At 38.0% G+C, this 23,421-nt stretch overlaps 1 non-coding gene across 1 annotated transcript; it reads left to right on the forward strand.

Moving 5' to 3' along the window:
• The first annotated feature begins 206 nt into the window (after positions 1-206).
• LOC136221002 (small nucleolar RNA R71) lies at positions 207-313 on the forward strand. The gene has a single exon (XR_010684796.1). It is a non-coding gene; the product is annotated as a small nucleolar RNA R71 (small nucleolar RNA).
• Positions 314-23,421: the final 23,108 nt, after the last annotated feature.

Genomic DNA, 23,421 nt, shown 5'->3' on the forward strand with positions numbered 1-23,421 from the left:
TTGACACAACATCTTCATTTCCCGCTCTTTTTCCTTCACTTCTGGCGGAGTGCCAGTTATAACTTGTGCTTACTACTTTCTCAATAAGGTCGTACAAGGCTTGTGGTTCCAGATCTTCGGGGTTTCCATTGGCTATGGACTCGATCTGGATCTTATAAATGTTGGTTACCCCATTGTAAAAGTTCTGCATTTGCATCCACATAGGGATGCCATGATTGGCGACTCTCCTTAGTAATTCCTTGTACCTTTCCCATGCTTCGGCTAAGGATTCATCCTCTTCTTGCACGAAATGGGAAACCTCGTTTCTGAGCTTAATGGCTTGTCTTGGTGGGAAATATTTCATTAAGAAAGCGCTGGCCATTTCTTCCCAAGTAGTAATCGTTCCTGGTTGCAAGTTTTTCAACCAATTCTTCGCTTTATCTCTTAGAGAAAAAGGAAACAGCTTTAGTCGGATTATGTCGTCAGCAACGTGTCTGTTTGATCTGAAAGTGTTGCACAACATGATAAATTCAAGGATATGCCTATTTGGATCTTCCGACTGGTATCCATTGAACTGTACGGCTGCCTGCAACATTTGTATCATAGATGCTTTCACCTCGAACATGTTGTTCCCTTCGTTGGGCAGCACAATGCATGATGAATGTCCTTCCGTGGTTGGTCTCGAATAATCTCTGATTCGCATGACATGAGGGTTATTATTTTCTCCCTCTTCTTCCTGGTTTGGTTGAACTGGTTGTTCGGGTGGTACCCTTCCAGCCATTCTTCTCTCTCTTTGTCATTCTCTTTGTCTTGCACGTCGAGCTCCCGCTCTGTTTCGTCTACACGTTCTCTCCAATTCGAGATCGATAGGAAAAATAGGAGGTCCAGCTCTGCGCATAAACCGATAAAGATTCCTTCTGGCTGCACTATTTAGCAAACAGATTAAAAACACCTTATTTCACAGAAAAGTTTTTATAAACTTTGTTGCTTTCAATCCTCGGCAACGGCGCCAAAAACTTGTTGTCTCCTGAATGGACTCTAGCAAGTGTACTAGATATAAATAATAACGTGATAAGTCAAGTATCGTATCCACAGGGATTGAGGACCAAAGTTTATAAGAAATACTTTGTAGAACAGGGTGTTCGTGGTGTGTGTATTCTTTAAACTGAGAGATGTTGTTTAAACAGTAACAAAGTCAATGATTTAGTTGATTAAAAGAAGTACTTAATGACGGTAAAAGGCATAACAGGTTAACCACAACGGAACAGGTTATTTTCAATCCCTAACACCCTATTTATTCATGAATGATGTAAATTGAAGTCAAGGTCTCTACTTTAATGCTCACTTAAGTCAACTCTCATGTGTCCTTAAGATTCTAAGACATACTACAACCTCAAGCGTCCCTAAAGTTGGTTCTTTCTTGCATTACAATCGAAACAGCATTTCTATTAAGAAAACCCTTAATACAACCTCCTGACATCTCTGTTGTGGGGTTGAATGCTTGACAAATAGTTCCGTGAAGATGAAAGCAGTTTCCTATCATGCATCTAACACTAACATACATGCCCTAAGCAATGGAGTTAAAGATTCATCAAGCACAACATAATATATCACCATTCATTCATAAATAAGATAATAGAAGACTTACATAACCGGCCCTAACTAGCCAAACCCATTCAAAATGACTACTCACTCATAGTATAGAGTGAACAGTCTGAGTTAATTCCACAAACCTCCATTGATGGAGTCATCTTCCTTAGAGAGCTTTTTCCCCTCTCAAAGAAGCCAAAATTCTAGTTAAACGATTATCCGAAGTCAAAAAGGTACCGCTCTCCTTCCCTCCACTATGTCTATATAAAGGAAGAAATACGAGCCGTACCACAAAATATTACAAAAGATTGTTTTTCTACAGTTAAGTTACTAGGAAATGATTAATTCTAATTTGACCTTTGAACACTCAAGGGGGTGATCCATCTTGTCATCATGTTGCTTTTCTACCTTTCCTATGCCTGCTGTCACTGCCACACCGCTCCTGCCACTTGTCTAGTCGCCATCCGTCATCGGGTACGCAGCGGAGATCCGCTGGATCAAAAGTTGCTCTACTCCTCAAGGTTCGTTGCAAACAGGCTGTGTGGTAGCCCTTTTGACTTAATCAATACAAATCTGCATAAAACACTTATAAGTTATTTTATTTAGGAATATTTCGCCTAAATCACACACAAATTGTTATTAACATGCTGTTTAATTGCAGTCATATTCATGCCTAACAGCCACCAAGACTGATGATGCACAAACAGTTGTGAAGTTTTTGCAGGGAAATATATTTTGTAGGTTTGGCATGCCTTGTGTGTTAATCAGCGATAGGGGGACTCAATTTTGCAATCGAATAATGGTATCCCTGTTGAAGAAATATGGAGTCAATCATCGCATGTCTACAACCTATCACCCGCAGACCAATGGTCAAGCTGAAGTTTCAAATTGGGAGATAAAATCTATCCTAGAAAAGACAGTGAATTTTACAAGGAAAGATTGGAGCGTCAGACTCAAAGACGCCCTTTGGGCATACAGAACAGCGTACAAAACTCCGATTGGCATGTCTCCATATCGAATGGTTTATGGGAAACCGTGTCACCTCCCGGTGGAATTGGAGCATAGAGCATTTTGGGCGGTAACAAAATGCAATATGGCATATGATGAGGCATGAGAAGAGAGGAAATTACAACTGCAAGAGTTAGAGGAATTAAGAAGTGAAGCCTACGAAAGTTTAAGAATCTATAAGCAGAAGTCTAAAAAGTACCACGACAGCCTGCTCACACGGAAGAAGTTCCAAGTCGGGCAAAAGGTCCTCTTATACCATTCTCGACTCAAGATATTTGCTGGAAAGTTGCGCACGAAATGGATTGGTCCATTTATGGTTACGTAAGTCTTCCCACATGGTGCAGTAGAAATCAAAAGCCTGAAGGACGACAAATATTTCAAAGTCAATGGTCATCGCCTAAAGCCATTCTATGAAGGTTTCCAAGCTCAGGGAACCGAGGAAGTTCACTTTGAAGCCCCCAAAGACTGAATACTGAAGTTTAGTTGCATCTAGCTACAGACGTAAACTAGCGGCACTACTGGGAGGCAACCCAGGAATTAGTCTTGACCAAGGCTATTTACCCGTTTTCATACCAGTTTTTCTTTTTGTTTTTATTTCTAACTAATTTAACTAACTCCTTCCCCTTCCTTGGAATATTTTTGGGTTTAACTTTGTGATTGCAGGCTTTAGCTATAGTTTTTAATGAAGATGGGGCTAAGAGGTTGAGTTACATATGCTTAATGGGCCCAATTAGAAGAGTTAAAATTATAATGGGAGATAAAAAGTTTTTTTACCCCACTCTAATTACTCCCACTTAACCACTACTCTAATTGTCCGGCTTTTTACCCCAAACTCCCCCACTCCATCGTTCCATCTTCTTCAAAAACCCTGAAAACCCCACAACCACTTCATATTCTTCACAAGACACTAGCAAAAACGCTAACCACCATGGATGGATACCCCACTTAACCACTACTCTAATTGTTCGGCTTTTTACCCCAAACTCCCCCACTCCATCGTTCCATCTTCTTCAAAAACCCTGAAAACCCCACAACCACTTCATATTCTTCACAAGACACTAGCAAAAACGCTAACCACCATGGATGGATACCTGAGCGACTTCCCAAAACGCAGCTGCTTCTACTCGCCGCTGTCTCCTCCTCGTCAATACCATACCAACGTCGAAGACCCATTGCCGCTGGCAACCCTTCGGAGATACTCATGGCAGGTGAAAAGGAAATCGACACAACAAGCAGAGCCCAACTCCCCTCCGTCGGTCGTTCTTGAGTCGCCGTACCGGCCCCACTCTCCTTCAGCCTCCGAGATTGCTGCAATGCTAAAATGGACTTAGGAGACCGATTCCACGGGTAATGAACCCACGGTGAGCCCCTCCTCTCTAATCCTAACGGGTCAAGCTTCTCCACCACAGGTTTCCGGTCACCACTCTCCACCACAGGTTTCTGACCACCACTCTCCACCATCTAAGTTCAAAAGGAAGAGGAAGTCTTCACCACCGGTGAAACTGGTTCTGCGTCAGAAATCCCAACGTCAAGCTGCCCTCCCTAAAACCACAATCTCCATTGAATTATCTGAGTCGAGTTCTTCTGACTCAAAGGAGGCTGATTTTAGCTCGCACAACAACTCCTTCGAACGAGTAGAATCAGAGGCTTCAGAAGCAAACAGTGACAATCCTGGGGAACCCGAAGCTCCAACCTCCTTAGCACGATCGAAGAAAATGTCTCGAGCTCGGCTAGGGAAAGGGCCGCATCGCTCTAAACCTGACATCATCGACACTCAGATGACCTTCGACACGGCGGAGTATCAACGAAGGTATAACTCCTTAAAGTCTAAATCTTTTGTTGAGGGTCGTTGTTTGCATGAAGCTACTTTGGTTGCTTTAAATATTAAGTCTGATGTGAATGATTTGATGGATACCATTGGCTGAAAACCATTTTTGTAAATGAATTATCCTGTTTACAACTGTTTGGTGCATGAGTTCTTTAGCACATTTACTTTGGATAAAAAGAAAATGAAAAAATCACAAGTCTCATGCATCCAATTCCAATTGTGTGACAAAATGCATAACCTGTATGTAGCTGAGTTTAATGTGGCATTGGGACTATTTGACAAAGAATTTTTCTCTACTGATGCATATTCTAACATGTTTTGTGATTACCCCACTGAGTTCAATGCTGTGAATGTTTATTCTGAGTTCACTGGTTTATCCAATCACATTTTTAGCCATTCAAAGTCTAAAGCGAATCTGATGTTGAGTGAGCCTTTGCATTTCATGCATAGGTTTTTGGCTATTAACTATTCGGCTAGGAATGATGACACCACTGTAGTGTCAAAACATGAATTATTCTTTTTATCGTGTATGGTGACTGAAAAACAAGTCAATTTAGGCTATTGGTTAGCACTAAAATTTTCTGAAATGGTCAAAAGGGTAGCTAAATTTCACCTAGGACATGTCATCACATGGTTAGCAGTTAACTTATGTAATCTTGATATTGATGAATGTCCTTTGCATATTGCTTGTCATATGCTTCCTTTTGATTTATCCTTGTTGAGAGCCATGAAGCTAATCTGGAACGAGGAAGGAGGTTCTGTTTCTTTTATCCCTGTAGGTGATTTACCTTCACACACAGGTCGTATACCAAGAAAATTTGCAACCTCTGCAGCAGCCACTTAAGGACAGGGCGAGACTTCTGCTCCCAATTACGACACGAACAATCCTATGGAGCGCTTGACTTCCTTGGCTACCGTTCTTAGCACGATGGCTGAAACTATTTAGAAGATCTACCAAAACCAGGCAGCCTACTTCAAGGAGGTTGGATTCACTCCCCCGTTCCCCTTCGCTCCTTGACTCCATCAGCTCACTCCTCCACGGGGCAGTTACTCTTACCATTTTTCTTCTATTCTATTGCTGCCCTTAGAATTCTTCATGATTTCGGTTTTTACATCGAGACGATGCATGATAGTAGTGGGGGAGGAAGACTTGAGTGTTAGGGGAAGTTTTGTTTAATACTTATTAGTGTCTTGGGAGCTTTGCTCTGGTATATATATCATGTTATGCTGAGAAACTTTTGTATTTTTTTTGTCTATGAATATTTTTTTTGACTAAGTGTGAGGTGCCCACCAATTTTTGATTATGAATGGGGTAAAGGACTAAGTGTGAGGTGGGCACTCAAATACATGTTCCTAAGTGTCATTGTTGTCTCTAAATCTATACTTTAATTGTTGACAAACGAAACTAGTCTAGTACTAAGGCCCGTTTGTTTTATGAAAATTCACAGCTTTTGATTTGAAAAGATCCGGGGACGAGTAGATAACCCGTCATGCTTTGATAAGTTGTTTAATTAATTAGTTATGGAGTCTTTCAACCCGGAATAGAAAATTTTTTTGGAAAGCATTTGAGCCAAGCAAGAAAAGAGCGGAAACATTACATTTCGCTCTCATTTTTTCTGAGTGTTATCCAATTCTAGTTTGAAATTCTAGAACTTGCCATAATATGCATTTCGAGACCACATTGATGTATTCAAGCATTAAAAGATATGAATGAACAAGAGTGGTAATTATTCGAGTAAAGTTTGAGAGAAAATCCTTGCCCTTGAATTAGTGTTGGCCGAAATTCCTATAGGTAAGGGGAGTATTTATATTGTTTCAATTCTTAACCCTAAACCAATTAGGTTAAAATAGTTAATTAGTATTCTAATCTAAGTAAGATTACTAATTAAATAAATAAAGATAATTGTAAAAGATGTCAGACGCTAGTCGGGCGGACATGACCCTTACTGATTAATCGGGATTAGTCGGATTTGTATTTTTTTATTTTTTATTAAATAAAGTATTATATAAATACAATTAATATATGAATTATACTATGTAATAATAATAATATAAAATATTTAGCATAGAAAAACATATATATATTAATATTATTTACATTAATGTCCTTAAAAGATAACAAATAGATCAATAAGATAACATTTATAACAAAATGTGTCAAAATAAAATAAAATTAATATTCTTAAAAATAAATTTAATAGTTTAAGGTTTTTTATTTAATATTTTTTAAATTTTTTTTTAAAATTTGACATAAAATTTAAGGACCAATTGTTCCAAAAAGGCCGCCTGAGACCGCTTGGGAGCGGCTTAGACCCGCCTAGGACCGCCTGAGACCGCCTAGGAGGCCAAAAATCGATCAATCGATTTATGCCGCCTGATTAGTGGAAATCGGGACGGTGTTCTAAAAATCACCGCCTTGGCCGATTTTTAGAACACTGTCCTATGATCATTCATATTATGGATCATGTTAGAACAGACTCAAAGCTTCAAACTCCATAATTGAAAATCACTAATTAATGTTTGTTTGAGTTTGAGAATTAATTATACCTACTAATACATTTGAGATGAACTGATGACATTAGATAAATCCATCCATCCTGCTATCTCAAGTCGGGTCCCTAATTCTAATGAACTCCTTCACCGGATCCATATAACTGCCTAGATATCTGAATACCTAAAGCTTGTGAGATCAGCTTTCTATTCACAACAGAAGACATTATTACATTCAAGTCTCAACAGTATCATGTTAATCCCTAAACATGATACTTAACTTGGGGCAATTTAAGTTTATCAACTTATTAGTTTAGAATCATAAGGTATAGTCTCACTTCATGCTTGTATTAACACTTTATGATTACTTATATAAACTTGGGATTTTCTTTTATTTAACTTGTTCAGTTGTGATAAAAGATTAACGCCTTTATATAGTTAAACTTACTATATCTCATAAAACAAATGATTTATAAAACAACAATTTATTTACAACTATTTTATATCCTAAAACAATTGCATATAGGACATAAAACCTACATTCTCCCATTTGGACTAAGCCAACTATTTCTAAAAGTAACCTCATAAGAGTTCAAATGATGATCATGAACCTTTTTAGGTTAACGGATCTACACTGTTGTCCTCAATAGGCACTCTTTCTATTCTCATATCTACTCTAGTTGTTATCTCTCAGAAGAGACAGTAACGACTAATGTAGTGTTTGGACATATTATGAGATCACATGTCCTTAGCTTGTGCAACAGCTCTATTGTTAATCCCATTTTAGTTGCTTCCAAAGCTGCTATATACTTTTATTTGATCTAGGCTCAGCTATGGTTCCCTACTTGGAACTATTCCAGCTAACCGCACCTCTATTTAGAATAAACATGTGTTTTGTGAAATCATCTTTATCTGTTTGATGACTTGTATCTGAAAGTCTCCAACTTTTAAATTATCACCTCCACATACACGGAACATCTCTTTAGTCATTTTAAGTACTTAAGAACGTTCTTGACAATAGTCTAGTAACCATCACTCGGATTGGCATGTAATCAACTATGTCATGCTTAAAGCAAAAAATGGTGTCAGGTCTAGTGCAAAACACTTTTAGCAGTTTGTCAATGTATGTAGACTGGGAGAGGTCAAGCAGTCTTCTCAATCTATCTCCATAGGTCTTAATCCTTAAGATATATGCTACTTCTCCCAACTCTATCATGGAGAATTTTATCCATTTACCAAAATTTTCACCGACTGTAGCATAGCTATCTCATTTCCCATTAGTAGAATATCATCGACATATAATAATAAATAAACGGTGGAGCTCCCACTAGTTTACTTGTATAGGCTTACAAGATCCTCCTTATAAGTCGTAGGTTCATTGTCTAACACGGGAACCTCTATATCGTCTCCCACTAGAAATCCAAATCGCTCTAGGATTTGACGAACTCAACCAGACCTACGAGGTAGTAGTGTCACCTGTGTCTCATCTTGTGAAACTGATTCAGGTTCCACCATCGCTTCCGCTATTTCAACCATTCTTAAACTTCGTCAAGTTCAATTACACTTCTTACTTGTGTTTCTAGTAGAAACCCTTTCTCTAGAAATGCAATGTATTTGGATACTATTACTTTTTTTTATCATCCGGATGATAATAGTATGCTACCGTTTCTTTCGGGTATCCAGTGAAGAAGGATTTATCAGATTTAGGATCTAACTTATCTGATGCTATGCGTTTAACATATGCTGAACATCCCCAAATTCCCATGAAAGAGAAACTGGGGTTCTTTCCAATGAATAATTCAAATGGAGTAGAGCTTGCGGATTTGGCAGGTACTCGATTCAAGGTAAGTAAGGTGGTTTCTAGGGCGCAACCCTAGCACATCTTTGGAAGAGAGGTTGTGCTCATCATGGATTGTACCACTATTGTGTTTGGTTTATACATTGGAGTTCATTGTGAGTGTCTGCCATGTTTATTTAGATAATTTAGAAAATCACCAGAAAGATATTCTCCACAACGATCTAATCCGAGCACTATAATATGCTTTCATGTTTGTTTTTCTTACTTCATTCTTTGAACTTCTCAAAAGCTTCTGACTTTATGCTCATCAAACAGATGAATCCATATCTGGTATGATCATCTTATGAAGCTGATGAAGTAATTGAACCTTTCTTTTGCTTTCCTCATGTAGGCATTCTAGCTAGCCTCATTCCCCTAAGAGGATGCACGCACCTGTCATACAGAGAAGAGGTAAGCATTCGTACTAGTTCATTTATTTTTTCAAGCTAATAAGATACTTTCTTTGCATACCTGATCTGAGGTCATAGCGGCCAGATGGTTCCTAATACCATCCACCGAGAAATCCACAGTCTAGGTCTAGCTAGACTTGAGATATCCTCCCAAAACTGGAGGAGGAGGAGCACGTACACTCAATATGGGCGATGGTACCAACCCATGCTCATAAGCCCAATTCTGCAAGAAAATGTGTCAACTCACATGAAAGAATAATGAATCAAAATCAACTAGTCAATATCTCAGATTCTTACCTAAACAATGACACAGATGCCCTTGAGCTCCCTCAATCCATCACGATTGTAGAGGTCAAGCCCGTGGATCAGATGGGCTAAAGTGGGTGTACCCCAGTCTAAAGATGCCTCTGCATCCAAATCAACCAATGCAGGAAGAATAGATAGCACCAAGCCCGAACTACCGGTACAAAAGAGGGTAGTAGACAGCAATGTCAGGATGAAGCACCTAGCATACCGCTCGACATCTACGGCACTTAGGAGTCCCTCATGCTTCTGTGAAAAAGAAATGACAATCTTCGCCTGAATGCGAACGCTCCTAGGACGGTAGCCAATCAAGCTCTCGATCTCCACATCCCTAAGCTCGGGATGTATCAGTATACAATCAAAAGCAACTCTCGTGCTTGAAAATATCAGCCCCATGATGGCATAGAAGTCTAACAGAGTGATATTCATCTCACTTACAGGTAGATGGAAGGTGTGGGTAGAGTCCATCCACCTATCAATCAAGGCAATCAAAAGCCTCGATGAAGTATCAGTCTTGGAATGATGGAACATCTCCAAGAACAGGATTAAACCAATCACCCTCACACTCTCTCTTGGATGATCGGAGGCATCAATCTCCACCAACTGGCACATACAGTCATGTTGCTAGCCGATCTACAAGCCTGGAGCCGCAAAGCAAAAAGCGGTAAACGTATTAGCAATATAATATACATGTATATTCTAAAGTACTCTGGTTTTTACGTTTTTATGAACCCGGGTTTCCGCATGGAATAACGTTTAAAGATAAAATAGGAATCTACCTAAAAATCGGTCCCCAATTGGGCACTAAGTCCCCGATCGAAGACCGCTATCAAGTGGTCGGCTACCGATAAAAATCGATCGGGAATGCCCATCTATAATTTTTGCCTCTAGCTAAGGCGTCACCGATCAAACACGTAATGGTATTCGATCAGTGTCTCCATCTTCGATCGGAGACCGAATTAAAAATCCATCCCCGATGAGAGACTAACATACAGAGCCAGAAACTCTGTTTAAATCAGTATCCTTTTCACAAAAAACGAGCTAGCCCCGGACATACAAAGCGTATATTTCACGACATGTTTTTACCCTCAGTTCAAACATGCAACAACCCAAACCCGGGTTCTAAATGAACTAATTATTTCATTGCAAAAGTATAGTTTCAGAAAGGGTACTTACCAAGAACTTGGAAGAATCTCCCGAGATAGCACCACTAACACGAGTTCCTCCTTAGCCAGTATCTTTGCATACAATGGAGTCACTACAGCACCCCGATATGCCTCCTAGCATGCACAAATACCAGATGAGCCAAAGACGGGACTAAGTCCGGGTGCCTGGGACGCTGCTCTAGTAGTATAGGAACGACACCCTCATTCGAGCCATCACTCGAACTGCTAGAGGCATGTCGTCTTCTTTGTCTATGTTTGGCCATTCAGAAAAATTCTGAAGGTAAAGAATGGAGAATGCCAAAAGTTGGTTATGATAGTATAACCAATAATGGCATCTCTCTGCTATATTTATAGGCTGTATGCCCGTAAGGGTCCCCGATCGGCAACCATGCATTCGATCAGCGACCAAACACTCTAGCCAGATATCATCTTTTCACATTCCAAATGTGCAATTAATAGTGTGCTACTCAAATACATTTAATTTCATTTAATGTATTAAATACAAATTAAACAAGTTATGATTTAAATGCACTTTGTATTTATTCAAATGCATTAATCATAATTCATGTCACAGAGTTAATTTAGAATTAAATTCTTGACACTTTTAACCCTCGAGAATAGGGGATTATCTGTGCTCTTAATGTAGGTAATAAACAGAATGGACGTTTTGCCCAGGTGCAGTTTGTCCAAATCAAAAGATCAACAATGATATGTCGTCAGACGGATTAGGAAATCGAAATAACGTTGGGTCGTTCCAGACGGATCATTAAATCTACTCAAAATACCTTTTGGACTAAGACAAACAAGTCTTAATCATCTTAGAACCTCTTGGACGAGGTATTATAAAGTCCACCCAGATCTCAGAACCTCTTGGACGAGGAATTATAAAGTTCGCCCAGATCTCAAAACCTCATGGATGAGGTATTATAAAGTCCAACTCCTCATTCCATCACGTGTTTAAGTCACCCATGTCCTCGCCAACAAGGAGGATCGTGTAGAAGGAGGCATATTTTCACTACCTCATCAATCTCAATCGGGAGGCAAAATATTTTGTTTGATAAAAAATCGATTGAGGAAAGATGCGGGTAACGTGAAAATATGTCATGAAAGGACAAGTCAACTGCTTAGATATGATTTTCTATTCCCTCTTACCGCGCTCTTTTCGATTAAACAATTTTTCAATAAGGTCATAGTTGACGCATTGGCTTCAAAATAACACTTAATTAGGAGGCAGCATGTGAGCACAGACTTTTTTCGGACTTAGTGATGAGCCTATGTTACATTCTTACTAACGGTTTTGTGTACGTGGGCTTTTACATCACGTTGTACGGGATACGAGCTAAGACCTGAACCCCATTTTTTTATTCCTTGACTTATTTTATCAAAATCGATTTAAATTCTATTTTTCTGGATTTAAAAATTCCCGCCTGCCACATTGGTCTTCGATCGGCTACTAGGAGCCCGATCGGGGACCCTAGTCACCGATCGGCGACCTTTGACAGTTTTCGGGCAGTTTTTCTAGCCATTTTTGCTTCATTGCCACCACTTAAGTGGAAATAATCGGCACAGAAGGTGAAGGCCGATTTTTATCAAAAGAAAAAAAACAGAAAATAAGTGAAAAAGAAGAGAAACTAAGTGAAAACTTAGTGAAAGTGAGTGAAAGAAGGGAGATTTCCACAAATCTTACCCAATTTAACCACATTTGAAGGTTTCAACACCCTAATCAAACATTTTTATAGTCATATAGTTGAAAATCACGTTTCTCACAACAATTTTTGCTATATTTCAATTCTTAAGTCACTAAACTTACAGAATTGACTTTTTTGGTTCACAACCTTCCATTTTTTGTGCATTTTGGTCCAAGAACATTGAATTCAATTTTCTGATCTTGTCAAGTCACTGCTGGTCGGGTCTGGATTCCTGCTTCAAGTCTCAGTCTCGTGTTCGTCGGCATGCCACACACAATAAAACTCGAAAAGCACATTAGAGGTAACTTCTGAAGGGTTTTAAAAGTCTATTCCTTTTAATTGCCAATTGTTTACTGTTTTTGTAACTTTTATGTTAATTTTGGTTTTCTAACATGAAATAGACAATCTGTCTATAAGTCCGTCTTTGATCGGGACGCTTGTTACTGATCAGGCACCTTGTGCCAGATCGGTGTCATGGAAAGACATATTCTTTTTTTCTATCCGGGTAGGATAAGTCTTATTTCGGTAAATTATTATTTTTGTTAATTGAGGCTAAAATCATTGTCGGGATAAAAATGGGTATTTTCTTCCTTTAAAGGTATTAAACCGGTTAGATGAATGAACTAGGTTTTGGACATAATTCTATGTTGTTTGCTAGATCTTAGGCTTGAATGAGTCCTATTTGATCGAGTCCGACATCGTAATTAAATCCAAAAGACATGTCCCAATGTCCTGCAGCTAATGTTTATTGTTTTGCAGGTTTAATAGATTTATTTCTTAGGAACAGAATTGATGTATTAGGGCTATTTGTGCCATTTGTGATGTAATAATTTTATCCTTCCAGTATTTATTGATCGCTTTTGAACGTTAAGCGATATTTAAATGAAATTGGATTAGAGATAATACATGGTATTTTAATACAGACAAGTCTACGAGTTTATTAATCAGACCCTAGTTGAAGTCACGAACCTAACTCTGAAGAGATGGCATGTTGTGAGCCCGTATGTCATCTAATCTTTTGACATGTTCCCGAACATTAAAACTCGGGTGGCGACTCTGAAATAATTAATCTAACCATAAAACGTGATAAAAGGTTGGAAAAATAGTCAATTGCATACACTTGAAGGCACACGCTAAGCGTCGTCCTTAAAAACGGTAAGTGATGGTGTAATGTAAAAACGGAACCATTTTTACCGAAATGTTCGGGTTACCAAAAGGGTAATCGGGTTCCGCGGTTGCTCACAACCACATCTTAGTGTGAATGGTAACTTCAGTAGGATTGTGCCTCATAAAGATCTCGACCCATTAGGTAAAAAGCATGCTACAACATGAATTAATTTATAGGGATATTAGTTCATTAATGGAAAGAATTAAAAGACTTTAGTAATTAACCGTACTTTTATTTTATGCAGATTAAAATGGCAAATGCAAATGCTTTTTCCTTAAGATCTGTCCTCGAGAAAGAGAAATTAAGTGCTAAAAACTATGTCGACTAGGCTCGAAATATGTGGATAGTGCTTATCTAGGAGCAAAAAGTGTCACACCCAACCCTAAACGACCCCAATCGGCATCGGGCGTGAAATAGAAATATCATAATCAATACCTATAAGTCTCAAAATTATCCAAATACCATAATATCACTTTTCTAGGCATTCTATGAAGTATTTATCGAAATACAGTTTATGAAATATTTATCGAAAAAAGATTTATGAAGTATTTATCGAAATGAGATTTATGAAGTATTTATCGAAATATGATTTATGAAGTATTTATCGAAATACGATTTGCGAAGTATTTATTGATATACGGCTTGTGAAGTATTTAATGATATACGGTTTGTGAAGTATTTATTGATTTATGGTTATTTTGAACACAATTTTGGTATGAAGTATTTTAATGCAGTTTTACAATGTGTGATATTTGAAAAATAATGTTTATAACAAGCTTATGATATTTTAAATTTTCATATTCGGTTAAAAGTATTATTTTGACTATTTTATTGGAGAGTTAATTGGGTATTATGGATATAGTTTGGAGGCCAATTTCATGTTTTAAGTGTAAAATTAAAAGTTTAGGGTAAATTTTAAAAGAAGTTAAAGTTTAGAAGGACCAAAAAGAGAATTTTCCCTTAATGGGAACATAAAGAACACATGTGATACTACTTGCATGCAAATAGATAATAACTAAAATTAAGGACACGGATGTGACAATTCTCCCCACCTTAAAGAATTTCGTCCTCGAAATTCATATTCTGTAATCTATCCAAGTTTTCTTCCTCAGTCGTTTTGAAGATCATGAAGTTTGTTCAACTCACTAAGATTCATCATAATGATAATGAGACCACAGATTATAATGTTTCCCTCCATTAACTTCATCATTTATCGATATCGACATCTCTGTAACAATCATTTATATATAACTCTTAGTAATTCTAAATTTCAACCTAGTTAATTCCATCACCAATAAATCCACAATAAAACTCCAAATATCATTTATTCAATTGTATATGATACACTTTATAATTGTTTTTCAAACTCAATCTCACTTTAATAATTAAATCTCAATGATTTCATCCTTTCCATATATATCAAATATATTTCACCTATCTTCAAGTTCTATATATTTCTATAAGAAAAAAATACTTTTGAACCACCAATATATATGATATTATATTTTTCTTAAACTTCAAATAATTCGAATCAATAATTTGTATCAATATATAATCTTATTTCATCATAATAACAATACTTGTATCTATAATTTTCCACTCCAATCATGATTTATATTATTAACTCCAATTATCATCACCATCAATCAAATATAAACTTTTTTAATTTTAATATCATTTCCTATCAATAAGACTTATTTCATAAAATCTTAATATCAATATCACTCTTAAAATTCTCCATTTAATTCCTTAAAATCAATTGAGCTAATATGTTATATTATTATTTTTTTATAATCACCACTATATATACCATTTATCAATCTAAATAAACTTCAATCTTTTCTCCAAACCATATAACCAATGAATATAGAGTACCTAAATTACGATAATCAATGTTTTTACAAACTCCAAATGATATCCTTATATACATAAAAGTCAATAAAATTTATAATGTCATCCAATTTCTTTATTTGACCTATAAACTCTTAATTTGATCATTATATAAACTTACACTATAATCTTCCAACTTTCAACTAAAAATAACTTGACTATAATAAAGTACTATATAAATTTAAATGTCAATATATGTATCCACAACTGTGCTTAAGATTAAAAAATTTTATCCTCAACATTCATATCCTAATTATTTCCTCAATCAATATTTATTTTCAGGGTTACACTATGCTTACTTTGTTTTTGACAAAATAAGCCTTACTATGTTTTTTCCACCATTGGATGGGGTAAAGGCTATGCTTACTTTGTTTTTAACAAAGTAAGCCTTACTTTGTGTGTTTTCACCATTGGATTAATTTTATAATCCATCATCCAATGGTGAAAACACACCAAGTAATGGTACTTTGTCAAAAACAAAGTAACCATAGAAGGCACCATTGGATGGTGATGAACTTTAACAAAGTAAGCTCATCCAATGGTAGAAAAAACAAAGTAAAAACAAAGTAAGCATAGAAGGCACCTTATTTTCATATTAATCATCAAATCATGAACTCTACGATTTTCTCCAACTTTATTTATCATTGATCACCATATCAGTATTTCTCCATACATCATATATATATATATATATATATAACACTTATTAATTCTAAACCTCAACCCAATAAGGTAGTGTAGACACCGAGTCGGAGGACCTGTGATGAAAACCCACGATAAAGGGTTAAAGCGGTTGATTCTATTTAATTGAAAATTTAAAAATCAAGAAAAATCCCGAAGAGCCACCCAACGGCGTCGGACGCCGCCCGAACACATTGGGCGAACGTCCAACTGTCGTTGGATGGACGCCCAACGAATCGGTGGACATCGCCCAACGACATTGGACGAACGCCCAATGAATCGGTGGACGTCGCCCAACAACATTCGGCGAACGTCCAACAAATGTTGGGCGATCGCCCAACAAATGTTGGGTGATCGCCCAACGGCATTGGGTGATCGCCCGACAAGGTTGGGCGTATACGTCCAATAGGCACAGATCCCAATGCAAATAGGAGGATTCTTTCTTGGAAGAAATTATTTTCTAGTGAGAGAAAGTGGATTTTTTGGGAAAAAAATTATCTTTTCTAAAAAATTGAAATTTTATAAAAGTTAAATATTGGACAAAAAATACAAAAAAAAACACCAAAACCCCTAACTCGTGGAATCAACCGACTTCGATTGTCAATACCGATCTTGAGGTATTATCCGAGGACTAGACACGTTTAATTTATTTATTTATTTATTTTCTTTATTAATTTATTTTATTTATAGTTTTAGTTATTTATTTTATTTGTCACTTTTATTTATCCATTCGTATTTATTTAAGTTTCGTCTCGTATTAAATAAATATTTGGTTTTGATTTGAAATAAAAAAACCTCGTTTTGAGTCACAATAAGAACCGTGACCCGGTTTAAGGGTAGTTTGGGGCTAAAACTTTGTAGATATAGAATTTAAAAATGTTTTTAATTAACGTTTTGAAATAAAACATCGTTTAGGGAGACTTCGTTATAGACTATGACCCGATTTGGGTAGTTCAGGGACCAAAATGATAAAATAGAGTAAACCTAAAGTCTTTTAATAAATCTGGAAAGTATAGGAACTGTTTCTGATATTCTGACTTTTTGTCACTAAAAGCAGTTTAGAAGGATTTTCCGTCGCTAAAGCTGTTAAACTAAAAAAATGTCTTTTTAAGCATTTTTCTTACCCTTTTTGACATTTATTCTTATATATATATGTATATATAATTATGCAATATCTTTGTTAAAATTATTTTTGGGGTATATAACTAATAATTACTTATTATGTATTTACCTATTTTGTATATTTGGGTATCGTTTACATTAATTTGGTTTTGTAAAACTATATGTATATGTATATGTTTTCTTTAAATTCATTTAAACTATATTAATTATTATTTTGGGGGGTTATTTTCTATGAATCCATTATGTAAAAAGTATTTTGAGCTAAAGGTTATTTTCTTATTTATGAACCTTATTCATTATTTTTACATGTTTTTGATTAAAATAAAAGTGTATTATATCTAGTATTATTTTCATTACTATTTTTACCTATTAATAATCATAGTATATATTTTTTTAAAAAAATTGCGCAATGCGCTTACATTAAAAAAAGAAAGAAAAATCCCCACCAGACCCGGATGTGATTCGAACCCATGACCTCCCAAGGCATAGGTAAGCTCTCAACCACTAGGCTAAAAGCTTCACCACAATAATCATAGTATATATATCTTCTCTTTATCTTATTTTTAATCTATGGGTATAATTACCATTTTTACTAAAAATGTATATATATGTATATATTCCTTCTTTTCCCTTTGACATCTATATGTATATATTTCAAATGTATTTGGTGGGGTGAGTTTTGGACTAGAATGGTTAATTGTTGTAACTATGTTTGTATTGTTTAAATGGAAGTAAGGATTAAAGTGAGTGAAAATGGGAAAAAACAAGCCATAAAAAAATTTCAATTTGATTATGTAAACTAAAGGTATTTGGAGACTTTCAAAATGTAAATAAGAGTTTTCAAACTTCTTTTTGTTCCAAATGGCTTTCTAAATGTCATGTTTTGAAACCTTAATCCGTTCCAACGACGGAATAAGCGAACTTTGTAGTTAAAAGCGTTTTCCGGTAAATAATAGAATTTTGAATCGATTTTCTATTTAAACGGTTTTGTATAAAAATAAACGGACTTGTATGCTTAATCACGTTTTTTGGTTGAATTTTCTTATTTCACATGTTCAAGCACTCGAGTCGTTCCAACGGCGATTCGAGTGAAAAGTATGTGAATCAACGGGGTTTTGAAACATGCCTAAATCGTTCTAACGGCGATTACGGCACGAACCATGTAAACAAGCGGTTCTTTGGGGAGTGAAGATTAGTTTAGACTTAATGTATAGCTTAAAGTATATTTCATATTGTAATTAATCAATTCTTCTACCTCCCTCCTTCTTCTACATACTCTAATTCATGTAAATGGGTGATTCTTTACTAAAATGGCTTTCAATAATATATGCTTAAAACGGTTTTCAAAACGAGAAAGAAAAGGTTTCAAACAAATTTTAAACTTAAAGAAATATGCGATTAGTCCGTTAGCGCCTAAGATGCTAAGTAGGAGACTGGTGGTTCAGAACCGGGCGATGTCGGGGTGCCTAGTAGCCTTTCTCCGGAAAGGAGCTAGCCTTCTCACCTCGTACCCAATTTCCTGAACCCTCAACGGTCTCCCGCAAGGGATCGATGTTTATTTCCCATTCGTGGGTGGTGACTCTTCCATACTCCGAGCTCCGGTCCTACTGAGCAGCTTGATTCCGCGATTGGTTGCTTTCGGCGCCAATCACAGCATCTGTCGTCAATGGTGCCCACCCCCGGGTCTTCTGGGCGAGGCCGAAACACCTACAAGTGGCGACTCTGCTGGGGAAGTAGAGAAATTGATTCCGGAAGGCATTTATTAAGCAATAACGGGGATGGATCGTATTTTTTCTTTTCGTATGCATTCATGTGCATTATTGCAAACCTTTTGGGTAATTTCCGCGCGAAACCTCTAGCGAGAGTCCATTCGTCGCTCGAAAGAGGCTAGTGTAAGTCCCCCCTTATAGTAAGGCGCCGAAGGGTCCCCATCCATTCGATAGGGGCGAATTCGTGCGGTCCTGTGAGGTCCCGCGATCAGCCGTGTCAGCATATAGTAGCCTTAGAAGTTTTCCTTAGGATTACTCGTTACAAGTTTTGACGTGATAACTGGATCAATTCGTGTTTTTAAAATTGCCATGATACGTGTCTAATCCTAAAATACATAAAGAAAATGAAACGAGACGTTAATATATACTCTTAAACCGATATATAAACTACCCCAAAACATCGAAACGATTTTGAACTAAAGACGACTTAATCATCTCGTATGAATGAACTTGTGCGACCCACCTGGTCCCTTTCCGTGTCCCGAAGAAGGCACATGTTCATGAAATACGTTGTGGTGTAAGCGCGTATTAGTAAAGGTCGGTTTGGTATTAAGGATAGTTATATGTCGATTCAAAAGACTATATTAACGGTAGCCGTTATTCACATTCTTTAAATACGTCGGGATAAAACGAGATTATGACAAAACGAAAACAAAGAACATTTCTGGTTTGAACAACCCTGTTGTAACGTAAAGAGTTTTATGAACGTGGCCCGTCCCTTCCGAATAAAAAACGAGCTCTTACATTACACCTTGCGTTGGTCTAAGGAGAAATGGACGTATCCGCAAAAGTGACTAAGAAAATAAAATAAAAAATGACCAAAATCATTCCATATCTACGATATATATCAATCCTAAGAGTAGTTAAAGAAAATGAACCAATGTCGTTAAATACGTGCCTCGAACTGGTATATACGCCGCTTAAAATCATGAAGCCGAATTAAGCTAAACCGTATAATTGCACCATATGGACGAGACTGTGGGTTTGATTAATGGCTCGATCATTTCGACCGTTACCAAAGCTACAAGAAATATGGCCCGATTTGCGTTTTTGTTTGATTCGTGCCTAAATGAGGAGAACGATAATAGCCCTGCTTCGAATAAGCATGCGATTAAACGAAACTTTGATTTTCTATAACCACACTGAGATGATATATCCCGTGAATTGGAAGAAATAAAGAGTTGTTGCTAGCCAAAAAATTATCGCGCGCTCGAATAAGACTCACCATCTTTTCACGTAGCCAAAACGAGCAAACGGATTTTTACGCTAGAAACAAACACGTTACACGATGATTCCGTTCCCTAAAATAAAATGCAAACATGGTTACGTCTCTCGATAGATCCAAAAGATCCCGTTATAATCCAAAAATCGAGACACGAACCCACACGAATAAAAGGGGATGAATCGTTGTCAATAACGAACGATTGAACCAAAAGAATAACTCGTACCACGTCTAAATCCGAGATACGCTCAAAAGGATTCAAAACCCGAACTAATGCGTCTCGCGAAATAACAAAAGACGAGTTATTCGAAAGGACAATCCAATCTGGTCGATATCTTAGTCACTAAACGCTGATACGTCAGAATGAATTGTATTATTTGATGAATGATTTATTTTTCCGTAATAATCGACGGCATCACGCGTCCCATGGACCGTAATGTGAGCCCATGCCAAAATCCTAGGAAAGAGACTTGAACCATCGAGTGTGTGGAGGAATAAGGGTGGAAGAGAGATGTTGTGATACGTGTACTTGGACTAACGTTTGTTCTTCTTATCTTATATATCCGTATATAATAAACGCACACACCATGACTCATGCACATAAAATCATGCATACATACTAACGGGTACCGCTCGCACAGACGTCACCATTAAAGGGTCTTGGAACCGCAAGAGTAGTCAGCTAGTCAAACAGTTCGATCGGTTACAGATTGTCTCGTTCAACAGTCACGGCATCCCAGTCATCTCCGTCCGAGTCATCTCAGTCATTGATCAGTATGTCTATGAAAAAGGAGAAAATAACAGGTCTAGAGATATTGGTGGACAATATCAAGGGTCAACTAGCCGCAATTTCGGTCCAGCTGGCTGGGCTTACAATGAAGGGTAACAAGAGTGGTAGTAAACCAGCTAGGAACATTGTGAACACCGGTCCCCATTTTGGAGGTAACTATCAGGATTGCATAACAAGCAGTTTGGGAAAGAGAAAGCAAAGGGATAGGAATGGAAGCCACACATCACACAGAAAGTGTAAGACCCGCGTGGAGTTCTGACTCCCTGACATGAAGAAGTTTGATGGAACTGGGGATCCTACTGCCCATGTGAACCAATACGTGGCAGTGATGAAGCACATAATTCTGACTGAGGAACAGATCCTAGGGCTGTTCAGTACTTATCTAGAAGGAGCTACCCTCATGTGGTTTCATGCATTTCCGCTGGGAACGAAGAGAGATTTGGAAAGAACTTATGAAGGCATTCATCATCCAATATAGCTTCAACACTATGTTTGAGGTTACTTTGAGGGAGCTAGAGAGTACCAAGCAGCAGGCTGGGGAGTCCTTTTCCGACTTTGTGAGTAGGTGGAAAGCTAAGGCGGCAGTTATGAAACAAAAGCCATTGGAGCAGGATCAGATCCGGGTGGTAATCGGCAATACTTTGCCGTATGTTAAGAATGAGCTGCGGTGTATGCCTTTCACCGATTTTAATCAGATGTATAGAGACGCTTTGACAGTTGAGGGGGATGGAGAGCTGAAAAGAGCTTATACTAAGTGGACGAAGTCGAGGTATAGTGTCGGAGGGCCAAGTGCTAATGTAGAACCTGCCACGGTAAAGGTGCTTGAACTCAATACTATCGAGAAAAGGCAGTTTGCCCAGTTTGATCTGACCTATGCAAAAGTTTTCGAACGATTGCAGAAAAAGGAGTTGCTGAAAGCTCTTACTCCCAAGAACAAGATAGGACCCACACCACGGATAACCAAGGGGTATTGTGAGTTCCATAGTAACTACGAACACACCATTGAAAATTGTGAGAGGCTAAAGCATGAGATCCAAGATCTGATTGATGAAAGAAAATAGCCAATCCATCGTCAGCAAACCCTTCCACTAGGCGTAATCTATTGCCTAACCATAGGGTGAGCATGATCGGATCTGGGCTTGAAGAAGGTATGGTAGTGGAGTCTTTCTGTGGAGAAGAGGAGTTGTTGGACTCCGATGAGAAGATAAATGTGGGAAATGGGTTGTATGTATCCGTATTGGGAGAAGGACTAACAGAGGAAGTGATAAATGACAAAGAAGTAACTGAGGATGTATCATCTCGGAGGGTCAGGCCCGTGTTAAGTTTGTTCGGTGGGGTAGAAGACCCCGAAGCCTATTTGTACGGGTATGGTGTGCTATGTTTAGGGAGCCATACAAGGTGGAAGATGTCGCTCCGTGGTTCTATCTGTCGCTGGTAGGCGAACCTTTGAGGTGGTTTCAGTCGCTACCTGACTCGACTAAGAATGATTGGTCACTGATGTCAAGCTTCTTTTTGATGAAGTATAGAAAAGCCAAAGCACGGGTGGCGAAACATAGTGCAATGCAAGTGGGGCCTATCAGACGCCCGTTGCCTACTGTTAGCAAGTATAATGAAGGCAAGGATCCCATGGAGCACCTGCATTTTTATTTGTCGGCTATGGGTCCTCTGGGCTTCAGAGAGGAGGAAATTATGAGCTTGTTTTGCAACTCGTTGGCAGGAGAGTCCCTGGTATGGTACATGTCTCTTCCGATGTACGTTAAAGTGAATTGGGCGGAAATGACTAAAAGATTCATCAAGAAATACACCGCATGGGGACATCCAGAGGAAATGCCTGAGTCACCCGATGAGGAGAGACTTGAGGCGGTATTAACCATGGCTAAGTACAAGGGAGATGGGAACCCCATCGATCACATAAACCATTTCCGTGCCCACATGTTTGACGCGGGACTCTATTAAAGAGAGTTGATTCAGCATTTCCCAAAGACACTCACGGGGGAAGCTTTGATGTGGCATCGAATGCCCTCGGGGAAGATAAAAGGGGATTGGGGATCCCTCATGGAGTCCTTTGTACGGAGATATGAGACATACATTCCGTGGACAGGGTCGTTGGAAGATTTAGAAAGGATCAAGCAGTTTCCCGAGGAAGCATTCGTGGATTATGCAGGAATATGGAGGCTCAAGTATGCCTTGTGTCAGGTCATTTTGAGCGATCAAGAGCAACTCATGTGCATTCGAAAGGGTGCTATTCCACTCGTGGCAAAGAGGTTGAACGGGGTGTTCTTGAGGGATTATGATGAGCTCATAGGTTGGGCTTTGTATGGATTGTCAGACCCTTCCCACGTAAATCCGAACATCCCTCACGTGATGGATCTGACGGTCGTAGACATTTGGGGAAGTTCCATGTGAATAAGTGGTTCTTTGGGGAGTGAAGATTAGTTTAGACTTAATGTATAGCTTAAAGTATATTTCATGTTGTAATT

The sequence above is a fragment of the Euphorbia lathyris genome, chromosome 2 (assembly GCF_963576675.1).
Source record: "Euphorbia lathyris chromosome 2, ddEupLath1.1, whole genome shotgun sequence".
NCBI classification, from domain to species: domain Eukaryota; kingdom Viridiplantae; phylum Streptophyta; class Magnoliopsida; order Malpighiales; family Euphorbiaceae; genus Euphorbia; species Euphorbia lathyris.